Consider the following 7,938-nt stretch of genomic DNA (forward strand, 5'->3'; position numbering starts at 1 on the left):
AGTGACTAAACACAGGTTTCTCTAGCTAGCTCTGCTGATCCTGTGTAATGTGTTCAGGTCAGTGACTAAACACAGGTTTCTCTAGTTATTCATATTTATTGTTGCATGTTCATGTTGTATTTATACTATATTATCACAGGGATTAATTTGACTCAGATATGCAGATGTGGTATGACAGTATGATGTTTAGTTGTTCCTATATAGTAGACTGTTGAGTCTAGTGCTTTATACCAAACTTTCCTTTTCATCTTGATTTGACTAACACAACTAGTATTTCATACTGAAATGACAGATTCTAAATGTTTAAACTGCAGGTAAAGRTGAACTGCACTGCAGCTCTAACATGTCTAGTGTCTAAAGCGTTTATGGGCGTCTGTCTACACTTTCTACCAGTCAATCTGGAGAAGAGCAGGCGCTACCTTGTGATCATAGATATTCATATTTAGGGTCTTAAAGCACATAGTTCAAGAATAGGGCAATACAAATCATGACTACACTACCAATGATGCAGCTGTTGCATTGCTTGCACACTACAGAGTAGCATCACATGCCGGTAAAATAAAATACTTTACCTTTCTGAAACCATTTGAAATCGAGGTAAAGTTTGTTTTAGGTGTTACTTGACTAAATCTGATGGTTAGTTTTAATTGGACAGATACTTTAAAAGGTTGACAGACCCTGTTCTATATTAAACACCCCTGTCATAATATATGAATACATACCTGTGAATATTAAAGCCTGTCTTAAAGAATATTGTACTATATTATAATATATTAATACATACCTGTGAATACTAAAGCCTGTCTGAAAGATATTGGACTATATTATAATATATTAATGCATAACTGTAAATAATAAAGCCTGTCTTAAAGAATATTGGACAATATTATATATATTAATGCATACCTGTAAATACTAAAGCCTGTCTTAAAGAATACTATCTGTATTATAATATATTAATGCGTACCTGTGAATACTGCAGCCCGTCTTAAAGAATATTGTTCTATATTATAATATATTAGTACATACCTGTGAATAGTGCAGCCTCTGTCCTAAAGAATATTGTTCATATATAATATATTAGTACATACCTGTGAAAGTGCAGCCTCTGTCCTAAGATATTTTTCTATATATAATATATTAGTACATACCTGTGAATAGTGCAGCCTCTGTCCTAAAGAATATTGTTCTATATTATAATATATTAGTACATACCTGTGAATAGTGCAGCCTCTGTCCTAAAGAATATTGTTCTATATTAAATATATTAGTACCTACCTGTGAATAGTGCAGCCTCTGTCCTAAAGAATATTGTTCTATATATAACATATTAGTACATACCTGTGAATAGTGCAGCTCTGTCCTAAAGAATGTTGTTCTATATTAATTCATGTCAATCTTTATTCTTTCAGATATTTCAAAGCAGCAACTTTTTTTGGAAAGGTGAATTTCAGCACCATAAACACCTCATATTCTGATGAGCATCTATTACATTCATACTCATCATTATAGGGCAGGTTATCATATTCTGATGTAGAATCTATTACATTCATACTCATCATTATAGGGCAGGTTATCATATTCTGATGTAGAATCTATTACATTCATACTCATCATTATAGGGCAGGTTATCATATTCTGATGTAGAATCTATTACATTCATACTCATCATTATAGGGCAGGTTATCATATTCTGATGTAGAATCTATTACATTCATACTCTCATTATAGGGCAGTTATCATATTCTGATGTGGAATCTATTACATTCATACTCAACATTATAGGGCAGGGTATCATATACTGATGTAGCATCTATAAAATGTGCACTCATCATTATTCATGAGTATTCGTAATTATAGCAACATATAAATAAATTTATAAGTGCATAGAGATGTGCTCACTTACATAACAATATGTTTATATACATCATTACTCATAAGTCACCAGTTGATCAGGAAAAACAGCAGGAGTAGGATGATCAGCGTAAAGTACTAGTGGGGAGGTGCTGGGAGTAGGAGAGGGACTCCATGGTGTTGATCAGGAAGAAACAGCAGGAGGTAGAGTGGGGAGGTGCTGGGTGAAGGAGAGGGACTCCATGGTGACTCTGAGGTCCCTAGCTGAGGAGGAAGGAATGGGTGTGATAGATTCCAGACGAATAGAGATGGAACGATCAGAGGAGGGTGGAGGACAAGGAGGAGTTAGGAGCATTTTAAGAACGCGTCATTCTCAGTGACCTGAGGATTGTGCAGCGATTTGGTCACCCTAGACCAGAGTTACCGTCCTGTATTTTTTCATTCCAATCTATTCCACCTGATTCCAATAATTAACTGGATGATAAACTGAATCAGGTTAGTTACAACTGGGGCTGGAGTGAAAACCAACAGGAGGGTAGCTCTCCAGGATCATGGTTAGAGAGCCCTGCCCTAGACTGATGTGTTGATCGACCTCTAGTTCCTACCATGAGTCATTATATCCCTTGGTTATTGTTTGATCCTTTCATCTTGTTCCTTAATGTTCTTTTGGTGCTTTGAATGTCTGAATCAGATCTCCTTTGAGTTGGGAGGTTTTTAAAATGTATCTGTACCAATGTGTATTTCAGGTTACATGACACACGCATACACACAACATGGCAACCACACTGGAACTAATCGGTGGTCAAGGAGGCAGTTCATTTCATTTCCACGGCATGAACAACGGTGCCACCCTCAAGAAGATCGGAGTGGCGGTGGAAGGCTGGCAGGTGAATGCTGTGCGAGCTGACCGATGGGAAAGTGMCGACTTTTGGAGATGCTGACACTTTCAATGAGTTTGAGTTCAACCTCGGCGAGCGCATCACAAAGCTGTCTCTCTGGGGTAACGGCGCCGGCACATTTCTGGGTGCCATCAAGTTCACGACGAGTGAAAACCGGCAGTTCTTTGAAAAAACGACCAGCTGGCAACTGATTACTGAGTACACCATAGATGTTGGGTCTGGAATCTGCTTGGGGCTGGAGGGCAGGTCTGGCTTGGCCGTTGACCGTATGGGCTTCCTCTTCATCAACCCCATCAAGTCGTCCGTGCTGACCAACATGGAGTATCCCAACCTGTCCCTCTTCAAACCCCAGGTGAGCTCTTTTATAGATGTGTGTAGACGGCTCAGGAAAACTCTACCGATTCTCTAACATTAACCAGACCCAGAGAGCTGGAGGTGGAGAGAGACATATCTGCACGCTGGACTGTGGGGAGACAACTTCAACAATATAAAAAGCAAGAGCAGGAGAAGAACAGAGCACTAGAGGAGAGGATCAGACTGCTGGAGGAGAGGGTGAGGGGGATGGTGTGTGACAGAGAACAACCCACTAGAGAGGTAGCCACCCCCGCAGAGAAGCCTGCAGAACAGCCCACCTCAGCTCCCGACAAAAGTCTCGACACCACAGCAGAACAGTCCACACCAGACCCTGACCATAGCGTCGACATCACAGTAAAACAGACAAATGAAGAACCCCAAGCCCAGGGGATCTCATCCTCTCTGAGCACCCCCATGTCAGCCACCCTGCCAGGCCTCCTGACAACCCCCCCACACCCACTGAGGACATACACAAGACACAGATTGGACTCCTTATAGACTCAAATGGGAAATATATACAAGAAAAAAAACTTTTTCCCAAACATAGTGTGTCTAAACTCTGGTGTCCAAACACCCAGCACGCCCTAGACCTTCTGTTTGAGGACCAACTAGGATCACCTAGCCACATAATAATACACACAGGCACAAACGACCTGAGAACACAGCAGGAAAGGGTGGCCACAGCACTGAAGGGAGTGATTGAAAATGCTTCTTCTTCTTTCCCCAATGCACAAGTGGTTATYTCCATCCTGCTACCACGAAAAKACTTCCACCCTGCTACCAAACAGCGGGTAACCGCAAGTATTTCCTGTGACTGTGCCTCAAAACCAAATGTTTTCCTGACCCACCACTCCACCCTGGACAGCCTCTATGACCAGGTCCACCTATACAAGGCAGCAGTGCCCACCTTCGCACGGACTCTAAAGGACACGGCTCTCAAATGCAGCCCCAACACTTCACACAGGAGCAACAGATTAATTGACACCCTGCCCAGACCAGCGAGACACTCTCCCAGACCTGCGGGATCCCCCCTGGACCTACACATAGAGGACCTACATCCAGACCACAACACCACCAGCCACATACACACCCCCACCCCAACCAATCAACTCACCCCCAAGTCAACCATGCCCACACCCCATTTAGGCCCCCTCAGATCAGACCTATGCCACTCCTGCCTACCCCATGCACCCCGCCCCCGCAAAGAGGGCCTCAACATGGAAGTCACACATATGCCCAGGCCGTGAGTAGGAAAACAGGCCCAACACCCACTCTTACACTAGCCCAAGCCAATGGCATGTACCAGATGCACAGCAGGCTCTGCTCACACTTACTGGCCTGAGGCCAAAACACACAACCAACAACATTGGACACTTTCTGGAACACAAAGCCTTCGCTATCTCATCCTGGAATATCCAAGGCCGGAGGTCATCTGCCTTTGGCCTAAAGAGCAGGAACCTGGACTTCATCAAAGAAATCGGAAATACAGACATTGTCATCCTTCAAGAAACCTGCTATAGTGGAGACGGACCCACTGGTTGCCCTCTAGGTTACAGAGAGCTGGTAGTCCCATCCATCAAACTACCAGGTGTGAAACAGGGAAGGGACTCAGGGGGTATGCTAATTTGGTGTAGAGCAGACCTAACTCACTCCAATATTTGGAACCAAGGACTGATCACCCCAATCCACAAAAGTGGAGACAAACGTGACTCCAATAACTACCGTGGGATATGCGTCAACAGCAACCTTGGGAAAATACTCTGCATTATCATTAACAGCAGACTCGTACATTTCCTCAGTGAAAACAATGTACTGAGTAAATGTCAAATTGGCTTTTTACCAAATTATCATATGGCAGACCACGTATTCACCCTGCACACCCTAATTGACAAACACACAAACAGACAAAGGCAAAACTGTCGCATGCATTGTTGATTTAAAAAAAGCCTTCGACCCAATTTGGCATGAGGGTCTGCTATACAAATTGATGGAAAGTGGTTTGGGGGAAAAACATACGACATGATAAAATCCATGTACACAAACAACAAGTGCACGGTTAAAATAGGCAAAAAACACACACATTTCCTCCCACAGGGCCGTGGGATGAGACAGAGATGCAGCTTAAGCCCCACCCTCTTCAACATATATATCAACGAATTGGCAAGGGCACTAGAAAAGTCTGCAGCACCCGGCCTCACCCTACTAGAATCTGAAGTCAAATGTCTACTGTTTGCTGATGATSTGGTGCTTCTGTCACCAACCAAGGAGGTCCTACAGCAGCACCTAAATCTTCTGCATAGATTCTGCCAGACCTGAGTCAGGACAGTAAATCTCAGTAAGACAAAAATAATGTTATTCCAAAAAAGGTTCAGTCGCCAGGACCACAAATATCAATTCCATCTAGACACCATTACTCTAGAACACATAAAAAATTATACATACCTTGGCCTAAACATCAGCGCCAAAGGTAACTTCTAMAAAGCTGTGAACGATCTGAGAGACAAGGCAAGAAGGGCATTCTATGAAATCAAAAGGAACATAAAAATTGACATACCAATTAGGATCTGGCTAAAAATACTTGAATCAGTTATAGAACGCATTGCCCTTTAAGGTTGTGAGGTCTGGGGTCCGCTCACTATCCAAGAATTCACAAAATGGGACAAACACCAAAATGAGACTCTGCATTCAGAATTCTGCAAAAATATCCTCYRTGTACAAYGTAAAACATCAAATAATGSACGCAGAGCAGAATTAGGCCGATACCCGCTAATTATCAAAATCCAGATAAGAGCTGTTAAGTTCTACAACCACCTAAAAGGAAGCGATTCCCAAACCTTCCATAACAAAGCCATCACCTACAGAGAGATGAACCTGGAGAAGAGTCCTCTAAGCAAGCTGGTCCTGGGGCTCTGTTCACAAACACAAACACACCCCACAGAGCCCCAGGACAGCAACACAATTCGACCCAACCAAATCATGAGAAAACAAAAAGAGAATTACTTGACACATTGGAAAGAATTAACAAAAAAAACTGAGCAAACTAGAATGCTATTTGGCCCTAAACAGAGAGTCGACAGTGACAGAATACCTGACCACTGTGACTGACCCAAACTTTGACTATCTACAGACTCAGCCTTGCTATTGAGAAAGGTCGCCGTAGGCAGACCTGGCTCTCAAGAGAAGACAGGCTATGTGCACACTGCCCACAAGATGAGGTGGAAACTGAGCTGCACTTCCTAACCTCCTGCCAAATGTATGACCATATTAGAGACACACTACTGTATTTCCCTCAGATTACACAGATACAAAGAAATTTGAAAAACAAACCCGATTTTGATACACTCCCATATCTACTGAGTGAAATACCACAGTGGTACCATCACAGCAGCACGATTTGTTACCTGTTGCCACAAGAAAAGGGCAACCAGTGAAAAACAACACCTTGTTAAATATCAACCCATATTTAGTTGTTTAATGATTTATTTTCGCCTTTTGTACTTTAACCATTTTTGCCACATCCGTTACAACAGCTGTATAATATACATAAATATGACATTGAAATGTCTTATTCGTTTGGAACTTTAGTTAATTTTTCTTGTTTATTTCACTTTTGTATATTATCTACGCATTGCTTTTGGCAATGTTAACATATGTTTGCCAATAAAGCACTGCTTGAATTGAATTTGAGAGATAAAGAGAAAGAGAGAGAGAAGGAAGAGAGAGAGAGAGAGAGAGAGAGAGGACGAGAGAGAGAGAGAGAGAGTAGAGAGAGGATCCAGTGCTCAACATGAGCTCCTGATATATTTGATTTTTTTGGTTTTTGAGAATGAGATAAACACTCTAAATGAGAAGAATTCAGACAAGAAGTGATGCAACAACACTCTATACATTCAGAATAGAAAAAATTGTAACTTTGCGCCTCAGTTAAGAAGGTTTTGAGTCTAGCTAGCTAGCTAACACAACAAGAGACCCAGCCAGCAGGACTAACAAGCTAGCCATAAGAAAAGAGCTAGAACAAACTGTAGCAAGGTCAGTTAATACAACTACTACATCAACGACCAAACTGAGTGAGTTAAACCAAAAAGGAGCACGGACTAAACTGTAAACCATCATCTTCAGTCTTTTGGTGTGAGGTTTTTCACTATTTTTTGCTGTTTTTGAACTAAAGTAGCGCGAACAGCAGACGAACAAATCGTTGCCATGCAACGAGCGGAAACGACGAACGAGCGTGCGGTAGTAGCAGAGCGCACAGACAGCCATGTCCCCAACTCCCCTCAGCGCAGAATCCATTCTCTACCTAAAAAGTCAAAATACAACAATGAGGAAAGCTTTCAAACAGAAACTACTAGAGAGAGGCCAGAACCCTTTTGCCAGACCTCTACACAAACGGTGACGTGGTATCTCATCTTCCTCACTGACCAGCCAAATGCATGGCGCCGTCAGCAGTCTGCTCTCACTACCCTGCATAAAGAAAGAGGGAATCTGTATGGTGAGAAGCTGAAAATCAAAGACAGACAGACCCCTGCAGCACCAATGATAACAATCAACCTCTACAAGACTGGACGTCATGGTGCAAGTTAACATCAGCTGTTTGAAACAGACTTTCAGACCATTAAGGAGAGAGGCGGAGAGAGAAGAGACACCACCAGTGACATGCCCCCCCAAGACAAAACTCCCCAGCACCACCCTCTCACCCCTACCCTTCCCCACCCAAAAAGCACATCCAGCACCTCTCTTCCCACCATGGGGAGGACATACGCCCAGGAAAGAGAGCTACCCATCAGTGCAGAGCAGGCTCACGCCTCCTGCACCACCATGGCTGCCATGAGGG

At 42.8% G+C, this 7,938-nt stretch overlaps 1 pseudogene; it reads left to right on the forward strand.

The window, feature by feature from the left end:
• The window catches only part of LOC112070156 (aerolysin-like protein), a 31,409-nt pseudogene extending 24,870 nt beyond the window's left edge, over positions 1-6,539 (forward strand).
• Positions 6,540-7,938: the final 1,399 nt, after the last annotated feature.

Source organism: Salvelinus sp. IW2-2015, unplaced genomic scaffold (genome assembly GCF_002910315.2).
Source record: "Salvelinus sp. IW2-2015 unplaced genomic scaffold, ASM291031v2 Un_scaffold1238, whole genome shotgun sequence".
In the NCBI taxonomy this organism is placed as follows: Eukaryota; Metazoa; Chordata; class Actinopteri; order Salmoniformes; family Salmonidae; genus Salvelinus; species Salvelinus sp. IW2-2015.